The sequence below is a fragment of the Myxine glutinosa genome, chromosome 8 (genome assembly GCF_964187855.1).
Source record: "Myxine glutinosa chromosome 8, kmMyxGlut1.1, whole genome shotgun sequence".
NCBI lineage: Eukaryota > Metazoa > Chordata > Myxini > Myxiniformes > Myxinidae > Myxine > Myxine glutinosa.
Genome location: NC_136268.1, coordinates 55,571,537 through 55,584,319, shown reverse-complemented (window position 1 = coordinate 55,584,319; position 12,783 = coordinate 55,571,537). Strand labels below are relative to the sequence as shown.

At 44.5% G+C, this 12,783-nt stretch overlaps 1 protein-coding gene and 1 long non-coding RNA gene across 5 annotated transcripts in view; one reads left to right on the top strand and one right to left on the bottom strand.

Annotated features, from left to right (window-relative positions):
• Window positions 1-12,783, top strand: part of LOC144893279 (uncharacterized) — a 342,685-nt gene that overhangs the window by 11,016 nt on the left and 318,886 nt on the right. The window lies entirely within an intron of this gene.
• The window catches only part of LOC137432510 (netrin receptor UNC5B-a), a 430,308-nt gene that overhangs the window by 387,167 nt on the left and 30,358 nt on the right, over window positions 1-12,783 (bottom strand). The gene's annotated exons all lie outside the window — the stretch shown is intronic.

Genomic DNA, 12,783 nt, shown 5'->3' with positions numbered 1-12,783 from the left:
TAGTTTTGCTGTTGTATTATGTGAACCATGTGAACGACCAGCTCTACCAGGGCTCTACGTGCCTCATTTTATATCACTATTGGTTCTTGCTCGTATTCTCTTTTTTTTGAAGGTTTCCATCACATTGCTACCTCATTTGTATAGAGTTTTGATATCGTCCTTCCGTCTTCCTTTCACCTGTTTCTTCTGACAGATGTTTTCCTCTTCCACTCTTAAGGACCCCAATCCTAGACTAACTCGCCTTTCCTGTGATCTCTGTGATCTTTTTTTAAAAAGTTGTTGTTTTTCCTGCTCTGTTGTCACTTTCTATCTCTATGCATACCTCTTTGAAATGTCTCTCTTCGTCTTTCCTAGCTTGTCATTAGAAATTGGTGTTTAACTCCTCAATGTCCTCTCTTGGTGCATCTTTGGTTTTCATCTCTCCTCTTCTCTTCTCTGAAACATTTATTGCCTCTTCTGATAGCCATTTAGCATTCTTCTTTCTGCTTGCTTTTAGGATGTTGTTTTTGGTCTCTTATTTTACAAAGTATTCAAACCTCTTACCACAATTCGTCTGGCATTGTCAACCAAGTCCAGCTCCGCAGAATGCTTTTTCAGCTGTATTGCATATATTGTTTAGTTTGTTTTCAAGGTCATATCTGGTCAGAGTTATATATTTTTTCACTTTTCTCAATTAGATTCATAGTTTGGCCTCAAGGAGTTCATCATGTTTCACTGATCTTACATTCCATGTCCCAATTTTGTGAATGTTTGTGAAGCTCCGAGTTCAACTTTCAGTTCTGGCGACCACAGCGACTGTATTTTCCAGCGGGTTAGATCCAGTCCTATCATAACAGCCGGTCCTACTCATCAAAACACTCGGTGCTTCCCCAGTACCCAATTGGGTGCCTTCAAACCTGGGTGGCTCATCACTGGCACCATAGCTTTATCTCTTCGATATATGATCAAGATCGATTTCTGTGCATACCTCTTGGCCATCCTGCCAGCCCCACAATGGGGCATAATGCCTTAATTAGGTCTTCTCCAAACCAAGATGCCACCTCAAGGTGTGACGTGACCACCTGGAATCTGGACTCCTCAGAATGTGCGAAATGCTGTTTATGTTCGAGTTTCTTTCTGCAGACATCTCTTGGCAGACTTGTCTATTGTCTAAGTATGCTATCTCTACTGGTAAGACTGAACTTAATGTGTGATACACATAGTATTTGTCAAATTGGTAGGGATGAGGTTCGACTGTTCTTTTTACTCAGATACTTTTCACAGTGAATGCTGATGTGTCGAGTATAGACACGTTTTTCTTGCAGTGTCAGTGCTGCATCTACCAGGCCACTTTTTCATGGAAATACTGTTCTGCTTGGTAAACTTTGCAATAATATTGGCCATATTGACATGAGAATTATCTGATTATTCTTCAATGACCTTAACTCTGGCCACATAACCAAAAATGTCTATAACACAACTTTATGTAAATTAAGAAATATATTTCAAAGTATACTTCTGAATTCTAATGTTTTCTTAAAAATAAACATATTTTCCAACACAAGCCCTGGTGTTGGGCTAGCGGCTCGGGTGCCAGCTTAGGATCCTAGGATCCTGGGTTCGAATCCCGGTCGATCGCTGAATTAACGCCAGGGGGGTTGACTCAGCCTGTCATCCTTCCGAGGTCGGCAAATTGAGTACCAGTTCACTGGTAATTCCCTGTTTGTCGTTAAAGGCGGCAAAAAGGGTTGGCGGCAGGAAGGGCATCCAGCCGCAAAACATTGCTTCAAAAAGGGGACCGAAAAACAACAACAACCACGGTCCCCGAAAAAGGCCAACCCCCGCTTTGCGGGGGAAAATGGCCTCTAAAGGTGGTTACAAGCAAAAGCAGATCACAAAGCATGACCATAGTAATAATATTGGCCATATTGACATGAGAATTATCTGATTATTCTTCAATGACCTTAACTCTGGCCACATAACCAAAAATGTCTATAACACAACTTTATGTAAATTAAGAAATATATTTCAAAGTATACTTCTGAATTCTAATGTTTTCTTAAAAATAAACATATTTTCCAACACAAGCCCTGGTGTTGGGCTAGCGGCTCGGGTGCCAGCTTAGGATCCTAGGATCCTGGGTTCGAATCCCGGTCGATCGCTGAATTAACGCCAGGGGGGTTGACTCAGCCTGTCATCCTTCCGAGGTCGGCTAATTGAGTACCAGTTCACTGGTAATTCCCTGTTTGTCGTTAAAGGCGGCAAAAAGGGTTGGCGGCAGGAAGGGCATCCAGCCGCAAAACATTGCTTCAAAAAGGGGACCGAAAAACAACAACAACCACGGTCCCCGAAAAAGGCCAACCCCCGCTTTGCGGGGGAAAATGGCCTCTAAAGGTGGTTACAAGCAAAAGCAGATCACAAAGCATGACCATAGCAACATGTAGAATGTGTGTTTTAAAACCAAAAATTAGTGCTCCCTTCTCTATTGGCATACCCATCAGGTGTGCTTGTTTCATGGGCAGGGTGATTCATCATTGTGTGTGCCATCCCCTGGATGGACGTTAAACTGGGCATCCCATCTGCTGTCATTATATAGTGGAGGTTAAAGATGTTATGGTGTCCTTCACAAAGAGTAGGCGAGCTGTCGCCGGCACCAAGGCCAAATTCCAAATTCCTGCCATAACCTTAGTCGAATGTCAGGCCAAGCCAGCCGGTTCGTGAAACACTTGGGCCCAGCTTCCCCGGCCAACTAAGATGGCCATTAAAGTATAATGATAGCAATAATAAACAAGGAGAAAACGACATAAATGTCATGTGCCTCATGCTTTTAGTAATTTTTCTATACAGAGTTAAAAGCCGCCAGTCGGCATCTTTGTTTGGATTACAAAACGTAATCTGCATATATGTATCCTCTCATGTATTGCCTTTGTACCAAGTTTGAACAAAAATCAGTAAATGCATGTCCAAGAAATGTTTAAGGACGTTTTAAATATCGGGTTTTTTTTTTTTTACAACTAAAATGGCAGCTAGTCTACCAGTCGGCCATATTTGATCAGATCGCAAAATAAAATGAGGTGCATGTGTAGGCCATCATGTACTGTGCTTGTGCCAAGTTCGAACAAAATCGGACAATGGAACCCGGCAAAATTGTTGTGGCCATGTTTAAGTAACGAGATGGCCGCCAGTCGGGCATCTTGGATCGGATCTCGAAAGAAAATGAGGTGCGTACGTAAGCAATCATTCATTATCTGTGTGCCAATTTTGAACAAGATCGGTAAACGCATGTCCGAGAAATGGTTGAGGACATTTCAACATCGGGTTTTTTAAAACTAAAATGGCCGCCGTTTTTTGACTAAAAACTAAAAAAAACTAAAAACAAAAAAAACGTTTTCAACATCGGGTTTGGCAACTTGAATTTGTGTTGTTGCGCAACAACGCAAATCAACAGAATCACCCAGCTGCAACAACAAAACGACACAATGCAACCGCAGATAGCTCTGAAATAGTAGAGCATGTGAAGCACTCCACTTTTATAACAACAAGTGCATTGGGTCTGTAGGATGTACAAGCTGGCATACTTTCCAAGAAATGCTCTTTCCATACCTGCATAGTGGCAGGTATAGACAGGATTATAAGGCAGGAATAATGCCACAAGGCAAGGAGCTGCTGATGTAGTAAAAAAAAAAAAAAATATAGAACAGTTTATAAAAAAAATTGCATCAAAACTCAAGATTAATTAAAGAATGACAAGAATTCAGTAAAGAGGAAAGATAAGTGTAATTTATCCTGCCACAGACCCTTTCCTTTCGGAATCAAGTGTCGTTAAACCACTAGCACCACCATAGACAAAAATAATAACATTGGGTATGTCATGAATGTTTGAAATTTAACTGATAATATCTCCGGTGTTTCATGGACCCATGACAGCTCCGTGCTGTTTGGGAAGAGGAGAATAACATCAAGGGCCGGAAAGGAGCCAAACTCAATATGTTTAATGATGAAAAACACACATCCATGATGTAATCGAGGAGGGACCATTGGACTAACTTGTGCAAGCTGTGTGAGAATTATGGAAAGATTATGGGCAGTCAAAACTGCCTGAAGGCTTTTGGTATGAATAGGTGTGTGTGTGTGTGTGTGTGTGTGTGTGTGTGTGTGTGTGTGTGTGTGTGTGTGTGTGTGTGTGTGTGTGTGTGTGTGTGTGTGTGTCAAGGCATGGAGGGGAACCAACCAAGTCGAGGGGGACTGCCATTTGATGTCTCGGTATCCAAGTGCAATGCTAATACTGAAGGAGGTTCTACTATGGCCAGTCAATGTTTGGGACAACCTAGGGGAACAGGACCACCTAGCATGGTAAGGCTTTGGTTGTATGTATGTGAAGACAAATAAATATGGCAGGTAATCCCTCAAATCAATTTTGAATGCTCTGCATGCATGTGCATGCCGCAGGTAAAATGTACTCTAAAAGTAAATCCCAAACCACTTACGCACCAGGCAACAACAACACGATGGAGACATCTGCACAACTGGGATTCCTATGGGAAAATAAGACAAAGCTATTTTCATATTTGCTTCTTGCATGGCTATCGTCAGATTTGGCAATGGGATACGAAGTTTGCAGAATGTAACACAATAAATCAATAAGGTAATGACAAGATCACACGACCAGACTTCATATCTGGTACCTTAGCTCCGACCTATCTTAGAAGAAATTGCATGTTTAACAATTAAATTAAATGGCCTTGAGAAGTACAAAACGTTCCTGAAAGTCCATCAATGGTGTCGAACAACATTGTGGTGTAAACGTCTTATCATTAATGCGCACACAGATGTTTCTCTTGAATCCATTTTAACTCACAAAGCTGACAAGTGCATGAAGTGATACGTGCATGGAATAAATACCATTTGCCAACCATTCCATACAAATGCAACTTTACACCTGCCATTAGTTCAACTAACCTGTCTACATAAACAGCATTTCAGGACATTTAGAATGCCTAAGTACCAGTACCTGCTTTCCACATTTGTATTATCAATACTTAGTGTATACATTTGGTTGCACACTCAACACTTCCCTAATGCAATGTTTAACGATCAAGTTTTCCTTTGGGTGCAACGGTTTCCGCCTCCACATTATGTTGCGAAATTATCTTTGGCCTGTCTGAATTTTAATTGGCACAATCTGGTTTCTTTGGTTCATCAGCAAGAAGGTTTACTTTGTGTTTGCACACCTGATTGAGACCATTCGGTATTCTAAAACTCAGACTTGCCAATAACATAATAGCTTCCGCCGTTCTCATATCTTCATCCAACCAACAAAAGCCAACTGCTGCATGCATCTTGTGTTTTCCTTTAAATCAACCAAGCTTTAATGACATTAAAAATGCCACTCACATTGCTGAAACAATACTCAAGCAGCCTCAGAAAAACATTGACGCAGTAGTGAATAAAACAAAGTTTTCAAAGAAAGACAGAAAAAGAGAGAGAGAAAGAAAGGAGAGAGAGAGAGAGGGGGGGGGGGGGGGGGGGAGGAGAAAAAAGAGACAAAAAGGTTTTTAAAAAAGAAAGAAAGAGAGGGTGAGAAAGAGAGAGAAAGGAGGAAAAAAGAGATAAAATCCAGGAGAAAAAAAAGAGTTAAAAAGAGAGAAAAAAGGAATCCAATAGAAAAAATCCAATATAAAAAGAGATTTAGAAAACGAAAGAGAAAAGAGAGAGAAAAGAGAAAAAAATCCAAAAGAAAAATGAGAGAGAAAAGAGAGAAAAAGGGGAAAAAAATCCAATAGAAAAAGAGAGTTAGAAAACGAAAGAGAGCAAAGAGAAAAAAATCCAAAAGAAAAATGAGAGTTAAAAAGAAAGAGAGAAAAGAGAGAGAGAGAAAAAAAGGGGAAAATCCAATAGAAAAAGAGTTTTAAAAAAGGAAGAGAAGAAAAAAATCGAAAAGGAAAATGAGAGTTAAAAAGAAAGAGAGAAAAGGGGGAAAAATCCAATAGAAAAAGAGAGTTAGAAAACGAAAGAGAGAAAAGAGAAAAAAAATCCAAAAGAAAAATGAGAGTTAAAAAGAAAGAGAGACAAGAGAAAGAGGAAAAAAAAGGGGAAAAATCCAATAGAAAAAGAGTTTTAAAAAAAGAAAGGGAAGAAAAAAATCGAAAAGGAAAATGAGAGTTAAAAAGAAAGAGAGAAAAAAGAGAAAAAGGGGAAAAAATCCAATAGAAAAAGAGTTTAAAAAAGAAAGAAGAGAAAAAAAATCGAAAAGAACGAGAGTTAAAAAGAGAGAGAGAAAGAGAGAGAGAGAGAGAGAGAGAGAGAGAGAGAGAGAGAGAGAGAGAGAGAGAGAGAGAGAGAGAGAGAGAGAGAGAGAGGGAGAGAGAGGGAGAGAGAGAGAAAGAGAGGGAAAGAGAGAGACTTTTTATTACAAAAATATAAAAATACAAGCCAGTCGGTGAAGATACTATTCAATACAGGCACAATAATCAAAAATACAGAAAAGAAAAAGAGATAATGACAGGAAATCAAAACAGTACAATGAACTAGAAAAGAAAAACAACAACAGAAAAACCAACCACACACTGATTCAATCCAAACAAACCTACAAATATATCATTAATTCATTCTCCTGCACCATGCAGATCCCATCAAAACACCAGATGTTCATAAACTCATCAATACATTTCTTTCTTTCAGAAACACAAAATTCAAGTTTGAGTCTTGCAGATATCAAGGCATTAAAAAAGAACGACATCACATTGCCCAATCGGCTTTCCTTTCAGTTTTTCCTTCCTCGATAAATAAATTGCCATTTTCGCCGTGGCCACTAAAAAAAAAACAACATATGTACATGTTCTTTCATATCATTGAAACCAAAAATAAATGATCGCAGAGAAAAAGTGATCTTCATTTTTCCAGCCATGTAGTTCAACCATTGAAATAAAGGCACAAGCCTTGCACAATCAACGTACGCATGGAACACATCCTCTGTGTAAACACAGAACGGGCAACACGTAGATGTGGGCGCAAAATGACTCACTAATTTATTAGACGGAATGATCCAGTGTATCATTCGCCACTGGAGATCACCTGTCCTTTTGCTTACCAGCTTACTGTATATCGATTCCCATGCAGGCTCAGATGGGAGTCCTTCCGGCATTAGCCCTTTCCACCTGGCCACTCCATTTAACGGTGAGTTCCCAAGCAGAACTGCAGTGCATAACCGATACAGGTCTTTACTACTGCATTTCTGAAAAATGTTTTGTCCCTCACTAATTGGGGGCAAGTCTCCGTGACTAGGCTGTACCAATAAACCAGGAAAATGCCAGTCATTGGATGTCACCAAAACTTCCTGGGTCCATCTTAGTCCAAGTTGGAAGCTTTTCTTTACTATTTCCTTTAGGACTCTTCCGATTATTCTGTTTGACCATATTCCAGTCATATCAGCTATCTCTTGCACCGACTTCCACCCCCAACCAGAATCATGGCGGAGGTCCAACACTTTGATTATGCCCGCTGTAATAAAGTGTTGATAAAAGTCTCGGCTTCTTGGAATTGCAGGAAACAGCGGGTTGTAAAAAAGGGGTTCTTCCACAAACATGCTTGTGGCATAGGTTTCTTGCTGGCGACTAGTCGAAAGGCTTTGCCAAGCATTCAGAAGGCTCTGATAGAATGATGGTAGATGAGATGTGTCGATATGTTGGAGTTGGACTAAGAAAAGTTCAAGGCCGTATCCGAGCCCGCTTGCTTTTCGCAGCACGTGATAGGCCAGAAGTCGGGTTGGCAGTCGTTCCTTGTACAGCAACTGCTGTATGGTACACAGCCGAAAAGCCATGATACGACTTTTTATGTCGATCAGTCCCTGGCCACCTTCAGACAAGGGGCTACATATGACATTTGGTAGTAACCAATGGTGACCACTCCAAAAAAAATCCATGTGTAGCCTCTGCACTGCCTTTAGTAGTGCCTCTGGCGGCTGAAGGCAGATAAACCTATGCCACAGGGAAGAAGCCACCAAATTATTAACCACTAGAACCCTGCCTTTGTAGGAAAGGTGGGGCAGAGCTCGTTTCCACAGTGCCAGTCTTTTTTTGACATGCTCAACAATCCCGTCCCAATTTTTGAGGACGTAATGTGGAGATCCCAGGAAAACCCCAAGGTATTTGACTCCGTCTTCCACCCATTTTAACTTTGTTGGTAGATGCCCAGGTGGTACCAGCACTCTTCCAGGTGGAATGTTCTTGAGACAGGGAATCCATAAGGCCTTACTCTTGTCCCAGTTACACTTCAAAGAAGAAGCGAGGCAAAAAAGATTTAAACATTCAACACGTGCTGGGATATCACTCTCCTTCTTAACAACCACACAGACATCATCTGCATAAGCCGATACAACTACTGAAGGACTCCCATGGGATACAGTCACTCCTGAAATATTTTTCCTAAATAAAATTAGGAGTGATTCCATTACCAAGGAAAATAATAACCCAGAAACCGGGCATCCTTGTCTCACCCCTCTTTGAACCTGTACCGGAGAGCTGAGTTCGTTATTTATTTTAAATAAATTAAATATTGTTACGGACCGCGGATTGGATGTTATTTACCGAGCGGAGGTAACCGCGGCCGAACAGTTGTTCCCCCTTTCTTCCCGACTCACCCGATTCACCCAGACGTTGGCCAAATCGCGCTATGCCAAATCAATGATAGAAAGGACACGACGACTGGGAAAGATGAAACGACGCAGTACAGTTTTCAAGACCTCCAGAGGAGGGTATAATTACAGTGGTGGAGAAAAGGGGGTAGATTACAAGGCAGAGTGAGGTAAAGACACAGAAGAGATGGGCACTTAAATACAGTCTTATCTTATCCCAGACAGACCACGGACAAACGGACAAGGTAGACTTACACAGGGATTGATGGCAGGGATGGACAGGTAGGTCGATGGCACAAGGTGCACCTTGGCTCGGGGACAGGATAAACACAGTCCAAAGATGCAGGGAGGTCTCACAGCGCTCGGAGGGGACGTCTTGCTTTCTCTCAGCTCGGCGTGCATCTGTCGTCACCTCTCTCTCTACTGCGCATGCTCCACGGGGAGTGACACGCCCTCGGCTGGTTGGTTCCGCCCCAACTGGGGCCGGTCCGCCGCTTCCATTGGGTGCGGGGGTTACCGGGCTCCGCCCTTGACGAGGAGCCGACAGGGAGCCCCTGTTTGGTAACCCCGTCGAGCACATGTCCGATGGCGGCTCGTTGGGAAGGCCTGGTGCCCTCCCACCACTCCTACCAACCAAGCCGGATTGAGGACGCGCACTCCCTGCGCTCGTTGTTGTTGTTGTTGTTGTTGTTGAAGAGAACTGTGAGGAAGAGCTGCGGGGAGGTAATGGGAGGTCCTAAACTTCCTAACGGTGCCATACAATCACATTCTGGTGCAACGAAGGGTCAGAATTAATGGAAACGAATCCTTAACTGACATAGACTAAGAATAACTAGCAAGATGTCCTATCGTTGTCGACATGAGATGCGGTGGACCTGGATGCGACATTTAATGGGGGAAATAGGGGGAGGTCGGGTCTACAGAGTGTTGTTTACAGAAAATGGGACTAGGGAATGGGGGATTGGGGAGAGTTGGGATGTATTGAGGAAATAGGGGAATATTTACAAGCGGATATGGATGGATGCAAATCCCATATCCGCAACACGGCACCCTTCTCGACCTCGGGGCGTCCCGACCCGATAGATTTTTACCTACTTTAGTGTGGCACTCAGATGTAGTTCCCTCTACTATTAACTCAACCCTGAGTGCGACAGTTTTACAGATGTTCACAAATGAGTAAATATGTCCCCCTGCGACGTTGCACCCTTCTCCTAACAGAAACACACCCACAGGATAACCGAATCGCGGAAAGCATCCTCAAACTAAACATACAGCCGGTAGGGAGCATCATTTATACAAGACTACACTGATATTTACACTACGATCCAGGACCTGTTCTTTGAGGAACACATGCAGATGTTATGCATAGGGAGAGCACGCATGCCAGCATCGATACACCAACCCACGAGTGCCCTGTGGCCCTACGGCCTTTAATAATGTGCAGAGCACCCCTTCCAAGCACCAAAAGCACCACCCCCTTATGCACAGTCAGCACCATCCGGTGCACCAATAAAGTGTTCAATAACAATGCACAATCAAGTGTCCATGGTCACCGGTGGTGTCGCAGCCGGCCGATGTTCTGCCGCTGGTCTTGCCTTCATGGAGTGCACTTAACCTTCTGGCTTCTTTAGAAATAAAGAAAGGCGCCAACCGCGTCCATTTCTGAATTGTGGCCGTCAGGGGGGCCAACTAAAAGTGGTTCACCTGTATGGCATAGGTGCTACGTTGACCCAGAGGTCCATCAACGGGTGGTGCTTGACCGCAAAAGAACTGCGGTCCATTGTGGGCGGCCACAAAAATTGCGGTCCATATGGTGTATCGATCCAGGCAGCAAGCAGCGGAAGTACAGGCCCACAACTGCGGAGCCAGCACCTCTCTCTCCTCTCTCTCTGCCCCAAAGCCAGATCCTCGGAGGTGGGAGACAAAAGAAGACAAGTGAGTAAGGTGGTAAGGGCGCAAAAGTGCACGCAATACAAGGTAATGCACACTGGGGGCACATGGGAACCAGGTGAGACAGGTACGTTCCTACCGTACGCCCCCCCCCCCCCCCACCAGGTAACCTACATTGCCCCTCCCTTACCCCTTACTGTATCCACAAAACACAACACTACCCATAAACATCTACTTTACACATCAACAAACGTCCCTACTGTCTTCCCCGTTCCTCCCATAAACCAAATTCGTCTTCTCTCCCTCCTAACCAATCAAATTTGCCATTTCCAACTCTCATCAAAATTTGCCATCTCCAATTCATCATCAGTCCCTCCTAAGGAGGGAGAGATGGAATCACCCCAATGTCTCATCCACGTCGTGATGCGTCTCACAAATCCAAACAGCAATTTTCATTTCCTGCTACACAAAACAAAGAAAACACAGGTGTGGAGTCATCATCATCACCTCAGGTAAGTGGCTGCGTATGGTGCGACAGGTTCATCAATCCTAACTATTTCCTAAATGACTTTAACAACTTTACATTACCCGGGGTCTTTCTCCTGCCAAACCATTGGCCCTCATTACTCTATGTGGTTCGAAGAACCAAAATCCCATTGACCATCTGTGGTGCTCACCATCAATTTGGGTCTCACTCCCCGATTCAACACTCGGTGCTCCCGCACAATTTCGGTGGCTGGGTCGTGTGACGCTCCCAGCTGGTCCGCCCACCTGCACACCTCCACCACTGTTGTTGCCTACCGAGCTCACCTGCTCCTCACCCTAACCTAACTAACTGGGGAAGGCCCTCTCGCACTCTCACCCCCTCGGTGCCCTCTCTGGCACGGCCTGCCCGATCCACACCCGGGATCCTCAGGCACCCACTGACACTAACGGCTCCCAGAGCCCACCTGCGGCCTCACCTGGCCGACATCTAACAGTGGCGGAGTGCCCAACCATTCACACTCATACTAACAGGCCACACGACGAGCCAATTTCACCACACCAATGCACCCATCCACAATACCATTCTGCAACCGCACCACAAATGCCAATATCCAACCACAATTTACCTATACCTTCTAACTACTCTTTAAACTACCCTCCCCGGGTACTCGTGAAAGGGGTCCACTCTTCCCCCATCCACACCTTCGCACCATGCACACCACTCCGTACCACTTACTCCAACTCTCTCCACACCACTCATTCTCTGCTCCATATATTCCACACACCTGTACTTGCACACCTGTGCTCTCTTACTTGGTGCCGCCTGCACCCTTCTCTCCCCCAAGCGCATTCGCGCTGATCCACAACACTCACTACTCACCATGACACTCATCCGCAATGCTCTCTCATTCATCACTTGTACACTCACACACACCTCGGAGCATTGCCTCACCGATGCCTCATTTGAAGCTGCTCACCAGCACTTCCATTCATACTGCATCATCTGCTCTGCCTACTCCCTTCTAAAACTCGCTCTCCTCCGTCTTCCCTTACACTCAGCGCTCCCACGTCATTATCAAACACTAAGCTACTACGTCCCCACTACAGGTACCAAGTCTCTTACTTAAATCTTGTCACCTATAGTCACCTCTAGTCCCTATCAATATAACCAAGCCCTCCATGGCTCGGTTGTCATAGCCACCCCATAAACTATAGCGCATTTGCCCCCATTGTGAGGGATGACAGAGTTGCCATCCCACCACATCGGGCATCTCCCACTACCAATTTTGCACATCAAATTTCAACAAATCAAAAATTTGCCAATCACTACCCATCATCTGCCAATCATTACTGCCAATCCTTTGCCAATCATCAAATTTTGCCTTTTTCTAATTTTGGGTCCAAAACACTAACCTCATCACCCGTCTACTTACTAGATCCTCTCGGTGCGCCAATTCACTTCTAAAGCTCGGCTTCGTACAGCCGAGCAATGAATGCGGGTTCTTTGGTGCCGGCGGCTGGATGCGTCCGACACTCAGTGCAGGGAAGGACGCTTACCCGGGCCGAGATCCCACGCACCACCTCGGCACGGAGCCATCCCATGGCCCGATCTTGACCTGCCGGAACGCCTCAACAAAAAGGGGTCGCCATGACGACCCTTCCTATCGGGCTGCCCACTCCGCTTAATGGAGCACGGACGCGGCCGTTCAAAGCGCGGCCCGGCGTGGATCGCGTACGGCGGTTCTTTCGAAACCGCTGTGGTTCGGATCCCCGCTGGTCCTCGCGGCACGCGAAGC